A 7,128-nucleotide genomic window follows, 5' to 3' on the forward strand; every position below is an offset into this window, starting at 1 on the left:
GCTGGGCTGGGGGTGCCCAAGCCCTACACCCCCGAAGCCCAAGGTGCAGCAGCTGCTGGCAAGACACAGGGGTGGGCACCAAAGGAAGTGGGAGTGCAGCCAGGCCTCTTGAGCTGGACGAAGTGCTGGGCCCTACCCACCACAGTGTCCTCCCCTGGAAATTTCTGGATTTCAAAAGCTGCTGGTGGAGGCTGGGCATGGTGGCTCACGCCTGTAATCCCCGCACTTTGGGAGGCTAAGGTGGGTGGATCACCTGAGGCCAGGAGTTTGAGACCAGCCTGGTCAATGTGGTGAAACCCCATCCCTACTAAAAACACAAAAATTAGCCGGGTGTGGCAGGGGCACCTGTAATCCCATCAGGAGCTGAGGCAGGAGAATCACTTGAACCCTGGAGGTGGAAGTTGCACTGAGCTGGGATTGTACAACTGTACTCCAGCCTGGGTGACAGAGTGAAACTCCATCTCAGAAAAAATACAACAAAACAAAGCTGCTGGTGGAGGCAGGCAAGTGACAGCAGCTGGGCAGGGATGCAGGTGCTTTCCACACCCCAGGGAAGATGAAGCAGCTCCCCAGCCTGGAGCTGGATTGAAGGGTTTGGGGCAATCAAGGGCAGGGGCATGCGCAGCAGCCAGACCCCAGTTCTGCTCCCTCAGCATCGATGTGAAGGGGAGGAGTCAGAAGTGGCTCCAAAAGGCCCTGCCTGTCCACTTGGGGTCAGACACCAGGACACTGGAGGGTTCCCAGGGTGGGGCGTTCACACATGGTGCCACAGCAACGCAGGTGCCCACCTGATCTCCACCTGCCTCCAGACAGGTAAAATCCTGCCTGACGACAGAAGACAGGGTCATAGGCTCATCCCTAACTGCTGTGTGATCTTGGGCAAGCCACTTAACATCTCTGAGCCTGAGTTTGTGTATGCATAATATGCTAATACCCTCCTAGGGGCTAAGATCTAGGTGACTTTGTCACTTTGAACAAGGGCTCACCCCAGGAGCAGCTCAGCTGAGGTACAAGGTCTCACCTATTATACAGAGAAGTAAGCACCTTGCCCAGTGTCACCCAGCCAGAAATAGTTCTGGGCTGGCTGGGCGTTAGCATGCAGACCCCAGCGAGCTGACAACGGTCCTGGGCGCTCACCTCCACACACTCAGGAAACTTCTGGAGGCCCAGTTCTGCCCCTGGCTGCATGGAGCCCCTCAGCAGGGACGGAAAATGCCAGGTAGACACTTCTGAGCTTGTAAACGGTCATTAAGACACTAATAAACCTGATTTCCCAGAACCTTGCCCCGCGGCTCCCTGCTTCCCGGGGAAGAGGCTGGTCCTAGCCCCATTGGCTGCCAGGGCTTCAGGACACTTGGCCACCAGCCTGCCAGGTTGCTTGTCCCAAGCAGCCTGCAAAGCCATCTATTCATGCCCTGTACCTTGCTTTGGGGCAGCGTGGGGCTCTCTTGCTGAAGAATGAGGAGGGATAAGGGGCCAGAGATGGGATGGGACTCAAACCCGCAGTGGCCACCTACCTGCTGTGAGACTTTGGGCAAGTGGGTGCTGCGGAGCCTGCCTCCTCTGCTGAGACGGAGTGATGCCCCACCATGGAGGAAGCCAGGGAAGACCACAGCAGATATGGATGTGCAGCGCCTGACACACACCCGGCACTCAGGTTGAGCTCTGCTATCATCACTCACTTAGTCTCTGAGCCATGAGCCTCACAGGAGACAGATCTCTATTCGACAGGAGACAGATCTCTATTCGACAGGTGGGGAAACTGACAGAGATGAAGTCACCTGTCCAAGGTCCCACAGTTAGGGAGTTGTGGGGCTACAACCCCAGTCAGGGTCCCGTGGTCTTAACCCCCACACTGCAGCCTCCTGCCAGCCTGGCACTGGTGAGAGGCAGGGGCAAAAGAATGGTGAGGACTCTGAGTGGCTTCGATGCTGGAGCGAGTCCCATGTGTGAAGTCCTTTGATTCATGAAGAAGGGACAACACCTAATTCCCTGGGCAGCACTGCCCGGCTTGGCAAAGGACTTCCACAAACATGATCTCATTTAGTTGAGGCTAAGGGCGAGAGGTAGCTGTCAGCCTCCTCACAGGCTGGCAAGGTCATCAGGGGCTTAGGCCCAGGTTCAAACTCCTGTTCCCACTCCAAACCCCACAGCAGATCCCAACTGTCCTCTTCCAGATCTGCTTATGGCTACATGGAGCTGACAACCTGGGAAGACCCATTGGGAGAGGGAAAAGGTTTCTTGCCAGAGACCAGGAGCAGAAAGCCATCCCCGCAGCACCTGCCGCCACAGGGTTGGGCCACACGGGGAGGCAGAGGAGAAAACCTCTGCCCAGCTCCCAGCCTCAGGAACCTCCACCAGGAAGGTACAGCTGAGGGGCACCAACTCCGTGACCTGTCCTCCACTCCAACGTCAGCGACACACATACTGGCAGGCCAGGAACCCCCCAGCAGAGGTCAGCAGTTCATGCCCAGATGGAAAGCCACCCGCATTTCCCTTGGCCACCAAGGCACTGAGGTCCCCCTACCCCAGACATAGCCACTCATACAGAGTAACAGTAATAGCAGCAGCGCCACTGCTCCTAAGTGTGCTCCTGTCTAGTCCTCAACAGCCCTCGAGGCAGGGCCTCAGCCATCTCCCAGGTCTGTGCCACGGACCAGCAGCCACGCCCCTACCTGAAGCCACCATAATACCATTATCATGATGGCTCCCCTCACTGCTCCTGCCACGGCTGGGCGCTACACTGAAGGCTGCATGCAAATCACCATGGGAGTCCTCACCTCACACAACCCTCCGGGTAGATTACTGTTAGTGACGCCACTGTGCAGCTGGGGAAACCGAGGCACAGACTGTTTAAGTGACCCCATCCTACTGAGCACACACACAGACAACTGTGCCTCAGTTGTGTCACACACAGACAACTGTGCCCCTGGACCCTGGCCCAGCTCCCGAAGTTTGGAATCCCTCTACATCCTTTCTGCTGGTGACAAGGTGACCCTCACGGTTCACACAGTGTCTCTAATTGGCCCACCTCCTGCACTGCCCACTTGGCTGAAACCACTTTCCTGGAGGAGCTGGGCACCGGGGCTGGAACTGCCTTCCAGCGGCGTTGGGACCACAAACAACTCCCAGCTCGGTGCCCGGATCCATTTACCGAAGTAGGGACCGTGGACAGACTGGTGCTTTGTACGTCCCTGAAGATGAGTTTTCCCTTACACCCATCCAGGTCTCCTAGGGAGGCAAAATGACTTTCCAGGCAGGCTTGGTTTCCCTGTGAAGCCACCCGTGCCCTGAGCATGCCCTGCCCAGCCGCCACAATGCCGAGGTCTTGGGCACGGTAGATGTCCCCACCACTCCTCCCCCTGCCTGGCTCAGCGGGATAGGAAACTGACAGCCAGTGCAGCCGGTCAGATGTGTGAGCTCACTCTGGAAACCCCTGGGACAGCAGGGGCAGCTCCAAGGCCTGCTCCGAAGTGCAAGGCACAGGGATCTGAGGGGTGTGCGGAGGGGGAGAGGCAGCCAGGAGGGTACACGTCTCCCCTGTGCTGTGCCAGCAGTAGGCGGGGACCAGGCCCAAAGGGTAACACCAGGCGGCTCGGCCAGGCCACTTGGACACTCGCAGGCAGGCGTGCACAGCTCCTGGACTTCTGCTGTCATCTGTCACCTTGTCTGGGACAGTTTACACAGCAAGGAGGACAGAAACCCTGGTGGAGAGGCCACCATAGTATCCAGAGCTGAGGCCACAGGAAAAACAGCACTGGTGACGCCAGAGCATGACTCGGGCCCCAAGTGGGTCACCCAGAGCACTTGTGTGATTTACTCCTCTCCTCCCCAGGAACAAATGGCCCCTTCCTGGGGAGGAGAGGGAGTGAGTGTGTATCTGTGTGTGTGTGTTTACACCAGATACAGACAGGTAGGAGTCACTGGGGGTTTGTCTGTGGAGCTCTTGGGCTAGGCCTGAGGGTGGGCAGCCGGGTTCACACTTGAACTCCACTGCTGACTTCCTGAACAACTTTGTACAAGTCCGGGTGCTCAGCCCTGTGCCTTGAGAGGCTCACAGCGGTGGGGACCACTGTCATTGTTTTTTGTACAAATGAAAAGGTGGGGGTTTCACTTTGGGCTTTTACAGTCGACAGACCAAGAAAAACAAAACCAAACACAACCCAGCAACACCAACAACCCAAACTCAAAACCTCCACCAGGCACAGCAGCCAGGTCCAGAAGTGAACAGGACGGTGTAATGGCCACTGCAAGGGAACAGGGAGGGAGGGCAGGAGGTGGCCCGGCTCCTGGGAACACATGTGGCTGTTTCATCCGATCCTCTCCCACCATGCCAGCCTCCCCTCCTCGTTGCCAGAAAACTGGAAGTGGCTTCCTCCAGCCCAACGCAAACAATTCTGAGTCATCCCTATCAGAGGCCACCTGGATTGGGCTTTGATGCTTCCCATCTCTCACCTCTGCTTGGCTAATGACAAGGGCAGGGATGTCCCCACCCCACCAGCAGCTGGGCCCACTCCAGGGCTTGTTGGCTAACCCAGGATACCCTCTTTATTGCAGGAGAAAGGAGCCAGGGGAGCCCCCAGGAATTAGGAGCTCTGATGCTCCTTGGATGTCACTTTCAAAAGGTGTAAATAATCAGAGGAGTTAGGTGTGGGTTCACAAGGGAAAATTCCAGCAGGTCACATGGTATCAGGCACCCATGGCAGCCTCAGCAATCCAGCTTTGGAAAAATCTATGGGAACAGAATTCACCCTCTGCCCGCCCTCCCAGAGCAGGGATATTTGAGCTCAAGGACTGCCTCGGCCCAGCCTACCTGGGAGACTGCCCTGGGGTTAAGCACTCAGACCCCGGCTTCGAGGGGGCCCCTGCTCTCAACCCTCCCCCAACCTACAGCATCTAGACCAGCTTCCCAAAGGGCCAGTGGAGATGGGGAAGGCGGTGGCTCATGGCACCAAAGGACTCTTTCGAGGTGAATAACTGCCCTCATGCTGCCTTCTTATCTCATTTAGGGTTCCTCCAAGTTCCTCCCCTAACCACTGGGGAAACAGGTAGTTTCACTGAGGGAGAACCATTGAGAAGGCACCTGACCACAGCACACTGCCCTGGGCTGGATAATTCCCCGTGGTGGGAGCTGCCCTGTGCACTGAAGGATGTCTGGTGGCATCCCTGCCTCCACCCACTACCTGCCAGTAACAACAACACTCACTTCCCCTCCCAAATGTGTGACACCCAAAATGACTCCAGCATTGCCACACATCCCATGGCAGGCAAAGTCACCCCCGGTTGAGAACCACCGTTCTAACACGCCCCTCTTTCCACGCCCTGCCCTACAAACAATGGCGGTCAAGTAAGACAGACGTTGGTCTCCTTATTTTACCAGCAAATGGCATACACTGGGGGCCTGATGCCGGCTGCCCAGGCAACAGCAGTCTCTCCCCATGTAGGGTCAGCTCCCCCAGCCTCCCGCTCCTCAGACACACCCGCTGCCACCCACTCAGCAGCCCTAACCCTAGAGCCGCCTCGTTAGTCTTTCATGGAGTGGGGCAGGGGCTGAAACCGGGGCTCCCTCTGCGCCCTGGGGTGGAAGTGGCGCGGGGTCTGTACCCTAGGGGACTCATCCGTCTCTAACCCAGTGCTCTGCGGGAACATCCGAGGGGCCAATTAGGTAAAAGGCAAGCCCAGGGCCAACCTTCCCCAGCCCCCCATCCAGAAGTCCGGGCTCCTGGGTGAGTCCGGCTCCCCCATCCTCACCCCGCACCTGTTCTATCTTGGCTGGGCTCAACCGACAAACTTCGGCCCGGGGCCGCCGGATGCTCAACCGGGGGAAAGCGGAGGGGAGAGGAGAGTCGAGTCTGAACTGCAGGCTCTTCTGGGGCGCAGGCGGGACTACCCGGTCCTGCCCTGCTCAGTCCCCCCCCTTCCTCCGGAGGTTTAAACTTCTGCCCAGTCGTCTTGCCTCCACATCTGGCGCCCCGTTGCCCAGGGACCCCTTAGGCGTCCTTTCCGAGCCGAGCCCAGGGGCCCGCAGACCGGGTCCAGAGGCCCCGCGGGCGCCGTCCCAGACAGCCCAGGCCTCCGGCCGAGCCCACGTGGGACCCGGGCGCTCCGCAGGGCGGGCACCAGGCACTGGGCACCCTCCCTGGCCGCGCACCGCCGCTCCAGGGCAGGCTGGGGCCCAGCCTCGGGACCTGTCTGGCGCCTGCGGCTGGGTGGCCGTGCGCTCTGCCCGCTCGTCGCCCCGCGCTCACCTCCCTGCGACCCCGAGTCCCCGGGACTAGGCTCCGAGCGGCGCCTGCGAGCGGCCGGGCGGCGGCTCCTGGGGGCGGGGCGGCGGCGCTCCGCCTCTTCCCTACCTGCGCGCTGCCGGCGGGGCGGGGCCTGGACGCGGCCTTGGGCTCCGCCTGCTTCCTGCGTTCCCGCCCCCGCCGGCCACCCGGCTGGGTCATCGCCTGGGCAGCTCCCTGTTTTCGCCCGAGCTGGCCTCTTCAGGGCGCCATCCGGGAATTTCCCTCTTGGCGTCTTCCCTCCACCCCAGACCAAGCACGTCATCTAGGTCTGGATTGCAGTCTGCAATCCAGATGCATCTGTCCTCCCCAGCTCTGGGGCCTCAAGGAGGGCACAGGCTGGAATTGGGGCAGTGGGCCACAGCTGGGGGTTGCTCCTAATAACAAGTGTAACAAGAAACAGCGCCCAATCTCCTAACTCCTTCCTCCGGCGCCTTCATCCTCAGGCCAAGTGGGCCTGTTCCCTCGACCCTTTTAATCTCTAGTTGCTCTCTATCTGGAAAACTGGGCTTGGACCCCGAGGTCTCGCTTCTAGCTCTGCTGTGCCCTTGGGCTGGGAACAGGCACCCCGTGGAGGTCCTATCTGCATTTGCCTTGTAGCTAAGGCCAACATTCGTGACTACTTCCCCCTCCCTCTCCCCCGAGAGCATTGACAGGACCCACCCAGCTCTGGCCCTTCCAGCTGCCATGCGGGCCAGAGCCAGACTGGAGATTGGGGACGCTGGGACACCTGGCCCCTCTGCTTGGGTCTATCTGCCCGGGTTGGATCCTTCTCTCTTCCCTGAACTCCAAGGACCTGACTTGGCCTCCCTCCTGGGACTTGACAAACAAAACCTTGGCCAGA

General features: G+C 59.3%; 1 protein-coding gene across 8 annotated transcripts in view; it reads right to left on the reverse strand.

The window, feature by feature from the left end:
- The window catches only part of RHBDF2 (rhomboid 5 homolog 2), a 28,407-nt gene extending 21,897 nt beyond the window's left edge, over window positions 1-6,510 (reverse strand). For 4 of the 8 annotated variants that reach the window (XM_078374718.1, XM_008997782.5, XM_078374719.1 and 1 more), the window contains exon 1: window positions 6,249-6,318. The gene's annotated coding sequence lies outside the window, so the exon portion shown is untranslated. Of the gene's footprint in view, window positions 1-5,758; window positions 6,319-6,353 lie in introns of those variants that run through there. The other 4 variants (XM_035301855.3, XM_008997781.5, XM_054256521.2 and 1 more) reach the window with 2 other exon arrangements.
- Between the last annotated feature and the right edge of the window lie 618 nt (window positions 6,511-7,128).

Source organism: Callithrix jacchus, chromosome 5, assembly GCF_049354715.1.
Source record: "Callithrix jacchus isolate 240 chromosome 5, calJac240_pri, whole genome shotgun sequence".
Lineage (NCBI taxonomy): Eukaryota > Metazoa > Chordata > Mammalia > Primates > Cebidae > Callithrix > Callithrix jacchus.